Source organism: Heterocephalus glaber, unplaced genomic scaffold (assembly GCF_053883595.1).
Source record: "Heterocephalus glaber isolate CG9 unplaced genomic scaffold, H.glaber_assembly_v1.0 deba00000474, whole genome shotgun sequence".
Lineage (NCBI taxonomy): Eukaryota > Metazoa > Chordata > Mammalia > Rodentia > Bathyergidae > Heterocephalus > Heterocephalus glaber.
In genome coordinates, this window is record NW_028258146.1 from 3,493,183 (window position 1) to 3,509,337 (window position 16,155).

A 16,155-nucleotide genomic window follows, 5' to 3' on the forward strand; every position below is an offset into this window, starting at 1 on the left:
AGAAAATTTCTCTTTATCTGCCAATAAAAGTGAGCATTTTGTCAGGATATACTTACATTTTACTTGGTGGAATAATCATTTCCTGGATCCCTTTTCCTGAAGCTCTAGTTTGGGATTGGATATTGTGAAAATGTAGCCAGCCTTCGTGAAGGAGTTATTCAAATGTTTTATTGCTGGAAAAATAAAACCGCATGTGAATCAGAGTTCTATCATGAAATTATGCTTTGTGACAAATAGGTTATGAATGGCTGCTCAAAAAGTCATGCCAGTATGTATGCTATCACAGCATTCAATTATTTTAACCTGCTGTGAACTTGCTTGTGATAAATCATGGGAAAACTAAAGAGATCTATCTTTAGTCACTGCACTGTTTCACTGGCTCGAATCATTCACGGGTCTAAAAATACAATTTATATCATCACATTCCTGAAATTCTTTCAGTGCTTACATTCTGATTTAAGTGGCATTAAAGCTAGGGTGATTAGGCTGAGGAGTCCAAGGCTACTGACCAATGTCCCCCTGAGTACAAGCTGTCCATCAGATTGAGGACATTGTTTATCAGACTCACAGTACCAGTGCAATTAGAATGTGGCTGATGGGCTGGGAAAGGCTTGGGATTTTCAGCCTGAAAAGGATCTTTCAGTGACAGCCTGTAGGACACTTTTAGTGGGACTAATGTAGAGTCAGGTAGACATACAATTCAGTGCCCAACTTTTAAAATTTTGGAAAGTGATGAGGGAACCATTTATATGTATGTAAGTGGTCAGGCACATATGAAGACTGTTTTGTTTAACAGATGAAGATTCTGATCATGGGCTAATAATGAAGAATAAAGTTGAATAGTCTTCACATTTAATGGCCACTTCCTGACTTCTTTCTCCGTGAACTACCTAAAGGAGGAAATGGGTCCTTTGGTTACCTTTGCTTGTGGCCTAACAGTCTCCTTTGTATTCCTGGAGATGCTTGAGCTGCTGCTGCTGATACAATTTTCATCATGTTTATTTGTGCATATAGTAGACAAGGAGAAAACTGAGTTAGGTTCCAATGTGTTGCATTCATAAATGAGGGGTTAAGATATTGAGGACATGAAGTTACAGAGTTGCAGAACACCAGGGTGAAAACACCTCCTTGGAAAAAAAAGATACTGGGTATTGATTATTATGGACAGTAACTTCTCCAGATTCAGTTTCCTCTACCAATAAAATTAGACAGTTGGTTTAGTTTTGAGATTCTCAATCCCAGGAAATGAAATAGAATCACCTGAAGAACATTTAAATATCCCTACCCACTCCAAGAAATTTTATTTAATTAATCTGGGGTAGGGTCCAGACTGAGGAATATTTAATTATTAGATGTTTCTGGAGTCTCCAGTAGCTTCAATGCAATGGCTCTGTGATGGTCTGAGCTTTTTGGAATGGAAATGAAGGTGCAAAAGTAAACCATCACCATTGGCACTGGCCTTTACAGTTGAAATTGTTCTGACACAATTTTTCCTAGGATTTCCTGCGGACATTTTCTAACTGTGGGATAAGCCAGTAGTACAATACAGTCCCTCTTATGAGTACAGTGTATACAGGCCAAAGTAAAGAAAGAAGTTTATCATATCTTGAGCATGTATTTGCATAACTGATGGCTTCAATACTATGATGTGACAAACACACACACATGCATATAAAGCTCTTCATGGAATTACAGTTTGATGCCCTTTGTTGATTGGGATTTTGAAGTGGATGTGGGTCTTTCTTGATCAAATGTTTATTCTGCCTTTGATATACTTCTCACATAATGTTTGGGAACCCTGCCTGTGACCTAAATGACTTGTGAAACAATTATGGATGTAAAAATAATATTAATAAGAAAACTCCTCCTCACCAGCTGTGCTCCAGGAATTTCTGGATTTGATTACCAGCTTTTCAATGCTTGACGATTTGACTGGTATTTAATGCTCTCTCATTTCTCCTGATAGGGACCGCTAAGCACATTATGTTCTCTCTCCCAGTTGGCAACTCAACAAAGGCCAGCAATAAAAACCTCCACTTGTGTAATAAACTGTTGTACAATCTACTGCTTATGAACAAGGTCCTTGAAAATGTGCAACCTTTCTGCACGTTAAACACAAAACAGATGGAGGTTTGAAAATAACTTTCTTCTTCAGGGAAGGGGAAAGTCAAAGAAGGGAAACCAAATTCACAAAATCCTAACTTACTAAGCCAGAGGCTGAGTGCCCTGTTTCAGGTTGTAAGGGGCAGCTGCACTCTTTCAAGGCAGTGCCCCTTGGCAGCCTGTGAAGTAGGGTGCAGGCTTCCAGGAGATGGTGTATGCCCAGTAACGGGAAGTGGGAAGTTGAGTCTGCCCAGCTTCCACTTGCTACCCAGGTAACCAGGCAAGTCACTAATTCCTTGGAGTTTTGTTTTTTGATCTTATGTGTAAAATGGTGATAACTTAGAGCACCCTTGCCCAAGCACTCCAGAGAATGGAGTTGCTAGAAACATAAATACTCTTGTTTGAGGGTGATTGTTGTTTTCCATTTACTTTGTTTATTTATTGGTTTTATATATGTTAAGAAAAGGCAAATATATGTAATTTCCAGGACAGAAAAAAAGATGGAGCCAAGAATTTTAAAATGAGATGTGTTCGCATACATTCACGTATGTACTAATCTATTTTCTTAGATTCTGCCATGTTTGGGGCATACTCTATAGTATTACTTTATAGTATATGATCTTATTCATGAAAGTGACCGAGAGTGAGCTATTAAATGAGATTAAAGCTCTATCTCAGAATCATACAATAACCGCCTTCCATTCACATTCTTGCCCTGTGAAAGCAGTCACTGTGCTCATCCTGTGGTGTAGTGTGGGATCCACACAGCAGGCATTAACTATATATAAAATATAACAGTATCCACAAAATGTATTCCTCAAAATATAGAATTTTTCTTGTGAAGTGCTGAATGAGCTACCTTCTAAAAGAATAAGATGTCCCAAGATTTGGGGGAATAGTGGACTTTTTAACCAATTTTTATTAGGCCGGATATAGCCTGGAAAATAGAAAACACAGGAATTTCAAATGAGTAAGATTTAACACAGGAATTAATGACTCACGTGTTAGAGGACTGAAAGAAGGATGCTGAGGAAGTAGTGATTACATCTCTAGAGAATTAACATAGCTACTAGTGAGGGCCACTCAAGAGGCCTGTAAGCTTGCTGGAAAAGTTGCACAGCCAAAGAAACCCTGACTTGGGAAAGCAGGATTCCTTTCTCTAACGCCACCTATTGGCAAGACCTAGGAATGGGTTAATGAGGATGGGTTGCAAGAGGAGGGGTTTGGAGCTGAGAGGCCCAAGTAGAATGATTGGCACTTGGGGCCTGGTGTGAGGCTCCTCTGGGGTAGACTAGTGGGTAAAACCCATGTGAAATGTCCAAGACAAGAGGAAACAAAAAGAACTGATCTCTGTGGACAGACTCTCCCAGAAGTGAGCAAAGAGCATGCAAGAAGTCAGATGGAATGTTATAGAAAAGCAGACCGCATCAATGCCCAAAGAGACGTCTTTGGGCCTAACTGACCAGTAATTATTCAGTTAGTGTGAGAGAAGTACCAAAAATAACAGTGTTACTAAGAGGTATTGATTTGTCTAAAACTCAGGTGTCTAGCCAATAATCCAAATGTCTTTCTCTGTTATATTTAGCTCCCAGCCTGTGCAGCCAGCAGTCAGAAACCAGCAACTGCAGCAACTGTGCTGTACTGTACTGTGTGTGTGTGTGTGTGTGTGTGTGTGTGTGTGCGTGTGCGTGTGTTTGTATAAAATGCTATTTTTCCAAAGTATGTGACAAGGTCATCTCTTAATTAGCTGCAAGGCTGGGGGTTGCACTTACATCTTCTGACTTCTTGCCCACTGCTTTTCTATCATGACATAAAAATTTAACAGTTATTTTGTTGTTGTTTTAATAATCACTTTGCCAATGTTTCCAAATGTGAAAATAAATCATGCATACTATATTACAGTATTACCTTTGTTTTCTGCAGCTTTGCTTTTTTGCAGTTTCAATTACCCACAGTCAATCAAGTCCAAAAATCTTAAGTGGAAAATTCCAGAAAGAAATAATTCACAAATTTTAAACTATATGCCAAGCTGAGTAGCATGATGAAATTTGTGCCATCCTGCTCCTCCTTACCCAGAACTTGACTCATCCCTTTGTTCAGTGTATCCATGCTATATATGCTACTCTTCTATTAGTCATTTAGTTGCTGTCTTGGTTATTAAATGGGCTGTTGCAGTTTCACTGTGTTATGTTCAAGCCACACTTTTTGAGCAAGAGAGAAACATACCTTATTCACATAACTTTTATTACAGTACATTAGTATGATTTTTCTATTTTATTATTGCTAATTTCTTATTGTCCCTAATAAAAAAACACAATGTTTATAGGTTTTGGTACTATCTGAGGTTTCAGATATCCACTGAAGGCCCTGGAACATATCCCCGGTGGATAAAGGTGGATTACTGAACTGAGTTTAACTGAGAGCTCTCTTATGTCCAGTCCCTAAACAAGTGTCCATGTACCACTCTGAGTCCCCTTTGTTCGCAGATTCTGTTGCTCCTACAGACAGTGCAGACTTTCTATGTGGCAGATGAAAGAGTTGCATTTTAAGTGAGGTATACAGTATAAAATAAGCAATTGAAGAAAAATCCTACATAGACAAAATCATCTTTGACAAAGCTCTTATACCTACCATAAAATATGGATATACCCTCTTGTAAGAAGACTATTACTGCTTGTTTCTTACAGGATTGCAAATGACCTCTGTTACATTTACTGCACCCCTAATGAGATGGGTTGGCCTGTACTTGGTGCACACGGTGGACAAAATGTTTGCATTTTTAAATGCTGGAATAATTCTCAGAATCTGATATGCTCACACTGGGAGGCACAGACAGGCACTGAGACCCAGCAAGAGAGCACTTTTGCAGTCCTTGGCAGCCTTTGAGTACAATAGCAAGCTGACTCTGTTATGCACATTCTCTCAGCCTATGAGAAGATTGAGGAGAATTCTGCAAAATAACTAACCAGTGCTTCCCAAACTGTCAAGGTCATGCAAAAACAAAACAAAACAAAAAAAACAGAAAACAAGAAAAGACTGAAAGTGTTCAGAGATAAGAGGAGAGTCAGAAGACATGCCGTATGATGTCCCAGAGCAGAAAGAAGGCAGTATGAGAAACCTGCACACACCTGGAATTTACCTCATGGTAATGAACTGATGTTTGTTTCTTGGGTGTGACAAATGTACCAATGCTAAGGTAAGATGTCAACTATGAAGAAAACCAGGTAAGGGGAATAAGGAAACTGTGTAATGTCTTTGCAAGTTTCTGTAAATCGATAACTATTCTAAATAAAACCAAAATATTAAAATGTCATTTACAAAATATTCCTAAATGTAAAAGAGTTAAATTTAATGAAAGAGCTCTACCTGGAGAAATACAAAACATTGAGAGACATTAAATATAACCTAAATAACTAGACAGTTGTGATCACAGATTAGAAGACACAATACTGCTAATATTAAATTCTTCCAAACCTAATCAATAGATCTGATCAAGATATCTTTTAGAAACTGACAATTCTGAAGTGTATGTGAACATTCCAACTGTCCCTAAAATGGAAAATAAAGGAATCCCTGGGTGTTTATTCACTTAAAGATTCTGTCTTGTTTTTCCTGATGGTGCAGGGGAGTGAACTCAGGAACTCACAAAGTCACTTTTCCAACCACAAAACAATTTTTGTGATACTTATTCTTAGACCAAACTTCCAAGTCTTTAAGTTTCACAAGCTTTACTTCAAAATATCAAAGGAGAGAAGTCTTTTCCTACAGAGAGAAATAAAATTTCACGACTCTATTTTGTGATTACAGTGAGCTTGTGATTTTGACAGCTTGACTCCCAACTTCTAAATAAAAATAACTTCCATATTTGAAGTTTCCCCTGAGCATGCTATTCAGGATGAATCCAACATTTGACCCAGACACACATGCATGCAACTTCGTGTAACTGCTTTAATGATGAAAGAAATTCCACTACATTTTTTCATCAGCCGAAGTATAGGCCAGATGACCTCCACAATTTTAGAGGAAATGCAATATGAACTTTCTAATTTTATTCCACTATTAAAAACAATTATAAGACTATATTGCCATTGTTAATTCTATTTTGAGAGTTCAGGTAATGCCTTCCCTGTAATAGTTTTCATGCAGAAGTAAAATGCAGTTTTGGTTTTAGAAGACTTAAACCTGTTTTCTTCTATTTACTGGCTGGTAGATTTTGGCAAGCCATTCACCCTCTCAGTTTCATATCATATCATTTGCACAGAAGAACCTGCTTAAACATCTCATTGAATTATTATGTGTATCAGTTGAGATAATGTACATAAACACATACTAAAACTACTAAAAGTTCTGCTCAAGAACAGCTCAGTAAATTCCACAGCCAGTTTACCTTGGTGAATAAACACTCTTTGTCACAGCCTGATAAAATTTCCTGGTGGCACACTTCAGTTCTAAAAATATCTGAGGCAGACTATGTCAACTGTTCCTGCAGGGGGAAAGACAGCACTTGGCATTGCTCTGTTTGTACAGTATTGTACTGGAACAGTTAGGGTAGGAGTAAAGGTAACTTTCTAGTTTTGCATTTTCTTATCATTTTTGCTTGAAGAATCCATTGCTTTTCTGTTGCTGGATGCCATAAGTTTTGTAGCTCAAAACAGCCCACATTTATTTCACAATTTAGGAAACTGGACACAGACTAGCTGGGGATTTTGTTCAGGGTCACAAGGCTATATCAAAAGGCTGGTTGGGCTGAATTTTCATTCAGTGGCTCAACTAGAATAGAATCTACTTCGAAGCTTATTTGGAATGTTGGCAGACTTAATCTCTCATGATTGTACGACTGAAGGCCATGACATTTTGACAGTTTTTGACTGAAAGTTGCTAGAGGTCTTAGAAGCTGACTAAACCCCACTCACAGTTTCTTACCAATCAGACTTTTCCAATTTGGCCACTACTTTATTAGGCCTCCAAAGAGAAGCATTGATCTAAATCTGCTCAGAAAGAAGTCTTATGTAAAGGTATTTAATCATGAACATGATATCCTATTGTCTTTGCCCTGCAATACAACCTAATTGTGGTAGTGACATTATTGTTGCCATGGCGATTAGAAATCAATCATAGGTCTTGCCTACACTCAAAGGAGCAAGGATTGCTCAAGAGCATTGACACCAGGAGATGGGGGTGTTATATATGGCTGCTCTACAGTCCCTCCATCAAAGCAGCATCTGTAGTTTATCAAGAGGACCAAGATTTGGGATAAGTTGGCAGAAAGTGTACATGGTCACTGGGAAAAATCAGCAAATTTACCCTTTCCCTTCTAGTTTGTCGATATGAATATTGAAATGAGAAACTGTGTAGTTTTCCTGTCCACTTGCAATATTGGGTATCAGATATCTACATCTGCATGAGTTATATGGTAATGATCTTCTGCCACCTTCCCAGTTGCCAGAGAAGAGGTTATAATAAATTCTGTTTGGTACCAAACAATAAAATCCTCCAAAGATCGACTAAGCAGAGGTTATTATTAGGATCTACCTGGAAGCATGAGCACTGGGTTGTTCACTCAGTTTCTGTTCCCAGTTAAACTTTATTTTCCCCTTATCTTTGGTTTTTTACTTTCCCTACAGTCTTAGTTCTAATTCATAACTTCCTTTCTTCAATCTCTTTTGGCAACTTCAAAGACTTTTTATGAATGCTGTTCAATCTTCTGAAATAGACTGTTGGTTAGTTCACCTTTCTAATAATAGGCCATTATTATAGATCGTAGGACACTTGTCAGCCTTTCCATTGTTTTCCAGTGGGTCCAAATACACCCTGCTCGTACTGGCTGGATCTTGGAGTGGGACCAAAAGATTGAAGTCTGGTTCACAGCTCATTCAAGTTGCTGCAGCTTCTTTTGCAAGGATGTAGAAAGGAAAGCACATGTGAGAACACAACAGTGATCCTTTCAGTCAAGTAGGAAGCCAATTACCACATCCTGTTAAGGCCCGTATGGTCTAAGACAGTAAAATAATGAGAATTCTCAAGAAAATGAAAACATAGCGCAAAATGCAACACTTGGATCTAAAAAAAATTTACAAATTTAAAATTCCATACAACAAATGAAAAAAATATCATCACTGCTAACAGATTGAATTTTAATGGCCCAGAATCTGGAAATTCTTGCAAAGGACATCAAAATTATTTCAATCCACAAATAAAAAGAGAAGAAACTAGAAGATGGAGGTTATATACCTAATACGTAAATAATAAATATTCTACAAGGAAAAAATAAGTCAAATAGTAAAAGGAATAACTAAAGAAAGAGAAGAAATTTTAACTTTGGACATATGATAAACTCGGATACATACTTTGAGGGGTACCTCCTCCTTTCACACACACACAGGTACACACTTCATAAAACCATTATCATGAAGTATTTGTTTTGTCACAAGAAATAAGGAGGCCATGAAAAAAGTGAAACAGTTCCCACCTGGTGTAAAGTAGGGACCAGGACAGTCAGTATCTAGAAAGATGTGATTTCTAAATGTAGCTGCCCAGAGCAGCACTGCTGCTTCAAGTTCTCTGATGACAGCAAGTGGTCCAGGTTAACTAAATCTGGCTACTAGCAGAAGCTGAAGTAAATTCTCTTTAAATAAGAGCTTCTTCAATCAAGGCTAATCACTACTGTTGCTAGGACAAAATACCTGACACTCACAACTGAAAGGAGGAGAGGTTTATTTTGGCTCACAATTTTTAGAGGATTCAGTCAATACTCACTAGGCTCCAAAGCAGGAAGGGTAGGGTGGAAGGGTCTTTGGAGGAAAGCTGTTCATGTCTTGAGGGTCATGAAGCAGAGAGAGAAGAGATGAGCTGAGAGAGAGAAGCAGGGAACTGCCTCTTCTGACTGGAACCCACCTCCTCAGCTATGGATTTATCCATGGATCAACCCACTAATAAGTATAACCTTCCACACACATGAGAATTTGAGGGGACCTTTTAGATGTAAACCAAAATAAAGGCCCAGAAAACTCCCAGGAATTAAGACTAAGCAATAATCTTACAATCAAAGATCAAGGTAATTAAACATATTGCAAGTCAAAATTCTATGAATGACATTCAACAGAAATAACACACAGCAAACTTAGATCCTTAAAAACTGCAAAACTTAGAACTAATATAGCAGATCAACATCTCAAATGCTTAAAGAAATTATAGTATTACAAGCAGAAGTGTGTAAACAAGAGACCAGCAATAAAGGTATATGGTATAGGTAAACCACAAGTAGAAATGAGCTTGCAGATTTGAAGGAAAAAAAATAAGAATTTCTAGAAATGAAAAATATTGTTGAAATTTTGAAAATTCAAATTTGTATTAAATAGCAGGTAAAAATTACTGAAAAGAATGTAACAGAAATAGGAAGATGTGTAATATATCATAAATATTAAGGAATATGAGTGATAGAGTAAGAAAATCTAGTATATATTGTACATCCCAAGGAAAAGATTAGCGAATGGAGAATCACAAATAAATTTCACATGAGTTTCAGATCTAAATGTAAAAATGACAACAAAATAACTCTCAGCTTCTAGAAAACAATACAGAATATATTCATGAGCATATGACCAGTTTTCATAAATGAGATACAGACTACACTAAGAATAGTGGAAAACTATGATAAATTTTTCTGTTTTAAAATTAAGATTCTCATCACTAAACTATGCCTATGGATGGCAGAATTCTAAAGGTGCCCAACCCCAAGATTTAATGGCCTAATCCCTGAAACCTATGAATGTGATATCAGCCCTGTGGCCTGGATTATGGTGTATGGCATAGTTAATTTGTTGAAAGGATGACCCTAATATAATCAAATGTATCTTAAAAAGCTAAGAATTGTCTCTACTTGGTGGCAAAAGGGAAGTCAGACGAAGTCTGAAGAGATTTAAAGAATGAGAAGAACTCCATGCACCAATGACTGCCTGAGAGCTTGGTGAGAATTATCCAGTGAAATAGATGAAAAACATGACAATAAGGAAAAATGAACCTCAGGTCTATTGTCACAAAGAAGTGGACTCAACCAACCATGTGAATGAGCTTAGAAGCAATGTATTTTTCAGCTTTCTAGCATTGTAACAAAATACCTAAAGAAATTAACTTACAAAGAGAAAAGATTTGTTTTAGTTTGCAGTTTTGGAGGTTCAGTTCCATGGTCAGGTAGAGCTGTTGCTCTTAGGTCTCTGGTAAAGGCCCTCGGGTTGGATAGAGGCGGTAGGGAGGACATGAGGGAGTGAACTTCTCATTAGATGGCTAGGAGAAAAAAGACAATGAGAAAGGGGCCAGGGTTCCACAATTCCTTCAACCTCTTGAAAGTTCCACCACCTCCCAAAGGCACCACTGTGGAAACCAGCCCTTTGACACATGGGCCTGTGGTGTGTATACTTGTCTAAATCATAACAGGTAGATTCTAACCCTTTGTCTCTAAATAAAAACCCAGCTATGAACACCTTGATTTCAGTCTGTCTTTGACACTGAGCAAAGAAGCCTACCAGACTTTTGTTTTGGTAATGAGGATTGAACTCACTGAGATAAATTCCCAATCCTTAATTTTTAAATTTGAAACAGAGTGTCACTAAGTTGCCTAAGCTGGGCTCATGCTCACACTATTCCTGCCTCAGCTTCCCAGAATGTCTCCCATATTTCTGACCTATAGAATTATGAAACAATTAGTGAGTATTATAAGGTGCTATACCTCATATTGTTATACGACAATGATGAATGTAATATGCATTCGCAAAACAAATACAAAGTCATTAAGCAATCAAAAAGACATGCTAACAAATGTAAACAGTATTCCCAAAAATAAAATAAGAAAACTACTCAAAAGACTTGCTCAGGCACTTCCAAAAATGTGCAGTATATCTGAAAAGCTAATAAACACATGGAGAGTGTTCAGTGTCAGTCAAGCAAATGTTAACAGAAGTCATAATGCAATAGCACTATATACCACAAAAATGGTTAATATTAAAAAGGCTGACAATGCCAAGTGGTAGTAAGAATGTGGAGCAGTGGAAACTCTCATACACTAATGGTAAAGGGGTGAAATGGTATCACCACTTTTGAAAATAATTTAGATATATCTGCTAAAGGTGAATATATGCACACTTTGAGTGCCTCATTCTTCTCTGTGTATGCCCAACCGAATTGAGCATGTGTACAAGAATACATACAACATTAGTATTTGTGATATTCCCAAATAAACCAAATTACAAGCAAATGTCCATCAAGAATAAAACTAATGGGGCCAGGTGTGTTGGCACATGTCTGTAATCCTAGCACTTGGGAGACTGAGGCAGGAGGATTGCTACCAGTGCAGAGGCCAGCCTGAGCTACATAGTGAGTTCAAGGCCAGGCTGAACTACATAATGAGACCATGTCTCAACCTCTCCCCCCACCCAAGAAAATGGATGGACAAATTACAGTACATTCTTCAAAGAAATATATTGGTACATTTTAGGTATACAATACAGTTACATTCATCATTGGGATCTTCTACCATTACATGAGTCTCTTGGTTCTTATTTTTTTCCCCTTCCCTTGCCCTCCCTTCACCCCCTCCACCCTTCCCTATTGCAAAGACCTTGTTTCCATTTTTTTCCTCTTCTCATATTTTTTCCTTTCCCTTTTTTCCCTTACCCTCCCCCTCCCAATTCCCCTGCTCTTTTAGACCTTTTCTTCCTATTACACAATATCAGTTATACATTTTTAAAATTACAATATTAAAATCTAGGAGACATTACCACAGATTTTACAGAATTTAAAAGGATATAGAAAGCATATTACAAAAATCTTTTTTTAAATAAATTTGACAACTTCTAAGAAGTAACTTAGAAAACAAATTAATGAAACTAACTCTGGAGGAAATACAAAATTTGAACAACACCTATTAAAGAAAGTATATTCCTAGCTTGAAAACCTACCTATATGAAAATAGCAGGCTCATAAACATTTTAACTGAAAATTATATCAAAAAACTAAAGCAGAAAAAAGAAGGAACACTTCTCCCCTCATTTTAGGAACTCAACATTGTGCTAATCCTAAAATTAGATAAAGATAATAGAAGAAAAAGTATGAACATAGATAGCAATTTGTTTAACAAAACAAACTATTAGAAGTCAGATCTGGCAGGATGTAGAAAGTGGTTTTGTTATAGGGATGGCAGTGTTGGTTCAGCATTGGAAGATCCACCCCCAAAGGTCATCATTTTAACAGAAGAAAGGCAAAAGCCATATGGCCCTGTCACTAGTCGGAGAAAAAGTATTGGACCAAATTCTACAGCTGTTCATGGTAAAAGCTATCAGGAGACTAGAATTAGAACAGAAACTTCTCAACAAATTAAAGGCATGTACTCCATACTTCCAGCGAGAATGCCTTGTATGAATGGAGAAGATACAATGCTTTCTCCTTAAGGTGGGGAACAAGGGCAGATATGCTTACTCTTTATCTGTCCATTAAACTTTGAAACCTAGTCCCCACCAAAATAGTCTGGCAATAAAATGACACAACTAGGATAGGATTGGCACAAAGGACCCAGAAAAGCCAAAAACAAAAACAAAAACAGTATTGGAAGACATTTAGCACCCAATTTTAAGACTTCTTCTAAAGCTACAGTAATCAAGACAGTGTTGGTGTAAGGAAAGACATATACATCATTTGAATAAAACAGAGAATCTAGAAATAGAACCACACATATATGGTCCACTGAGTTCTGAAAGATCATTTAACATTAGCATTTTATAGAATATAAACTTGATTCAAGAGCCGAGGAAGAGATAGTGTCTTCAGCAAATGGCACTAGAACACCTGGTATCCGTATATAAAAAATTAACCTCAACGCTTTTTTTCCATACATGAAAATAACTTGAAGGGATCTATGAACCTAAATAAGAAAACCTAAAAGTATAAAACTTTAAGAAGAAATTATAAGGGAAAATATTTTTGAATTCAGGGCAGGCAAGAACTACCTAGGATACAAAAAACATGATGTATAAAAGAAAAAACTTGATAAATGAGATTCCATCAAAATTTAGAACTTTAAATGACATCATTAAAATGAAAAGTAGTCCTTAAACAGAACATATTTACAATGCATATAACCTATGACCAGAATATATAAAGAATTCTTAGAGCTCATTAATAGACAATCCAATTAAAATGTAGACATAAGAAGATGATAAATAGCCAGTATAGAACAAAGAATGGTGTGCAACTCTAGAATCAGAAAAATACTAATCAGTACAATAATAAGATTGACTTATACACTCATTAGAGAGATGAAATCAAAAGTTTTAAAAGCCTTGTCATGACTTTTTCTTTTTGTTGGATTCTCACCCTTTGCGTTTAATTTGTCATGCCCAATGGATTCATTCTGCTGGGTTTCCTGGGGTTGTGATCCTCATTGTCTTTTCCTAGGATATTGTATAAAATTTTCTGGAGTGCTGGTTTGGTAATCATGAAGTTCCTGAGGTGCTCTTTATCATGAAAGTATCTTATTTCTCCATCAATTTTGAAAGATAGTTTTGCAGGCTACATCAACCTGGGTTGGAGGCTGTTTTCCTTTAGGGCTTGAAATACATCACTCCAAGCTCTTCTTGCCTTGAGGGTTTGCATTGAGAAGTCTGCTGTGATTCAGATGGGCTTTCCTTTGTATGTGATTTGTTTCTTTTCTCTCACTGCTTGTAGAATTTTATTCTTCTGTTGGATTTCTGGAATTCTCACTATTATATGCCTATGTGTAGATTTTATTTGATTAAGGCTAGCTGGAGTCCTACATGCCTCACTTATCTGTACGTCAAGTTCTTTTCCCCTCCTTTGGATGTTTTCTGCCATCACTTCTGTGAAGAATTTTTTTATGTCATCTGCACTCTCTCCTGTTTCTTCATTGACTCCAATCAGTCTTATGTTATTCTTCTTTGCATCATTCAGCAGCTGCTGGATTGATTTCTCATGTTCCCTTACAATTTTAAAGAAATTTTTATTTTCCTCATCACTAATTGCAATCTTATCTTCTATAAGTGAAATTCTGTCCTCAAATTGGTTCATTCTTCTGTGCAGACTTTCGTTGAAGTTTTTAATCTCTTGGAAATCTGTTTGTATCTGTTTTATGGATTCCATTTGCTTCCTATGTTGGGATTCCATCATGTTCCTCAGATCCTCTATTTTTTTATCTATGTCCTCTCTAGATTTATTAATCATGTCTTGCACCATGAGCAAAATCTTTGCTGTTATCTGAGTAATTATTTCTCATTTTATTTTTCCCAGATCCTCCTTTTGTTGCCACTTCAGAGAGTCCAGGTGGTTGAGTATCAGAGTGCTCCAGCTCGTTTCCCTTCGGGGTTGCTGTAGGTAATCCAGAAGTCTGTTTTTGAGGCTTGTTTATGTATCTTCTCATTTCCATGGGAGGGATGTTTCTGGCGCCAATGGGGATCATCTTCTCTGCCCTAGGAGCTTGGGATGGCAGTGGAGGAGCTTCCTTCAGGGTGCTGGGACTGGCTCAGCTTCTCTGCCTTAGGAGCTTGGGATGGTGGTGGGGGAGCTTCCTTCCAGGTGCTGGAACTGGCTCAGCTTCTCTGCCCTAGGATCTTCAGATGGAGGTGGGGGGCTTCCTTCTGGGAGCTGGGACTGGCTCACCCTCTCCGCCTTAAGAGCCTGGGATGGAGGCAGAGAGCTTCCTTCCAGATGCTGGGACCAGCTGAGCTTCACTGCCCTAGGAGCCTGGGATGGAGGCGGGGCCTTCAAAGAAATATATAATGTTGAGAAAAAGATCAAAATACAACATTAACTTTATAAGTGAAATTTTGAATGGAAGAAGTCAAATACAAAGTAATTCACATTGTATGATTCTACAAAAATAATCAATGTGCCAGAAGTAAAAATACCGATTACTGAGAATCCCACCAAGACACCAGTGGCTTGGGTGCACAGAATAACACTGAGCCAGAATAACACCGAGACAACAGCCCAGCATGGGGATCCAGAAGGCAATCAGTCTGAACCCAGGAATTGGCACAATGGTGAGCAGCAGAGAGAAGACTTCCCTGAGGCTTGTTGAGAATTGAAGCCCACTGGGAGAGCAAAGAGTCACCACAGTAAAGGCACAGCAGATTGCATTGGTTGAAATGAGAAGACATCTATACAAGACTGAAAACCAGACTTCCAGATCACCAAAGGAAACCACAAGGGGCAACAAGATGGAACAATCTTAAACTCAACCACCTGGACTCCCTGAACTGGAAATGAAAGAGGATCTGGAAAAAAAAATCAGAAACAATTTCTCAGATAACAACAAAGATTGTGCTCATACACAGCTTGTAATAGCTAAGGTTTGGAAACAGCCCAAGTGCCCATCAACTGGAAACTGGATAAAGAAGATGTGGGGTTTTTTTATAAAATGGAGTAATACTCAGCCATAAAGAATGAGAAACTAGAGTCATTTATAGCTAAATGGATGCATATTGAGGCAATGCTCTTAAGTGAAATAAATAGGACACACATGTGTAAATACCAAATAGTATCTCTAGTGTGAGAAACTGAAAGTGTAAATAAGGATGAAAATGATTAAAATGAATAATTGATAATTTGAAATAGGAAAAGATCCAAAGGTGGAGGGGTGGTGGGAGGGGAAGAGGAAAGGGAAGGAAGGGAAGGGGAAAGGGAAGAAAGGAAAGGAAAAAGTATGAGAAAGAAAAAAAAATGGAAGAGAAGTATGTAAATAGGGAAGGGTGGTGGGGTGAAGGGAGCATAGGTAATGGGGAAAAAAAGAAGAAGATACATCATGTTCAGGTACAAACACCCAATGATAAATGTAAATGTATTGTATACCTAAAATGTACATATATATATATATATATATATATATATATAAAGATTGTGCCCATAGTGAAAGACATTTTTAATAACTCTAGAGCAGACACAGATAAAAAAAAAATAGAGGAGCTGAGGAACATGGTGGAATCCCAGCATAGGAAACAAATGGAATCCATAAAACAAATGCAAACAGATATCCAGGAGATTAAAAAC

The 16,155-nt window shown here is 37.5% G+C and overlaps 2 long non-coding RNA genes across 3 annotated transcripts in view; one reads left to right on the forward strand and one right to left on the reverse strand.

Moving 5' to 3' along the window:
* LOC110346931 (uncharacterized) overlaps positions 1–317 on the reverse strand; it is a 58,259-nt gene extending 57,942 nt beyond the window's left edge. Inside the window, exon 1 of one of the 2 annotated variants that reach the window (XR_015448592.1) lies at positions 57–317. This is a non-coding gene — a long non-coding RNA (uncharacterized LOC110346931). The remainder of the gene's footprint in view (positions 1–56) is intronic. The other variant, XR_002391213.2, reaches the window with a different exon arrangement.
* Positions 318–2,166: 1,849 nt separating this feature from the next.
* LOC147829725 (uncharacterized) overlaps positions 2,167–16,155 on the forward strand; it is a 44,740-nt gene continuing 30,751 nt past the window's right edge. The window contains exons 1-2 of the long non-coding RNA XR_015448593.1: positions 2,167–2,375; positions 4,791–5,299. This is a non-coding gene — a long non-coding RNA (uncharacterized LOC147829725). The remainder of the gene's footprint in view (positions 2,376–4,790; positions 5,300–16,155) is intronic.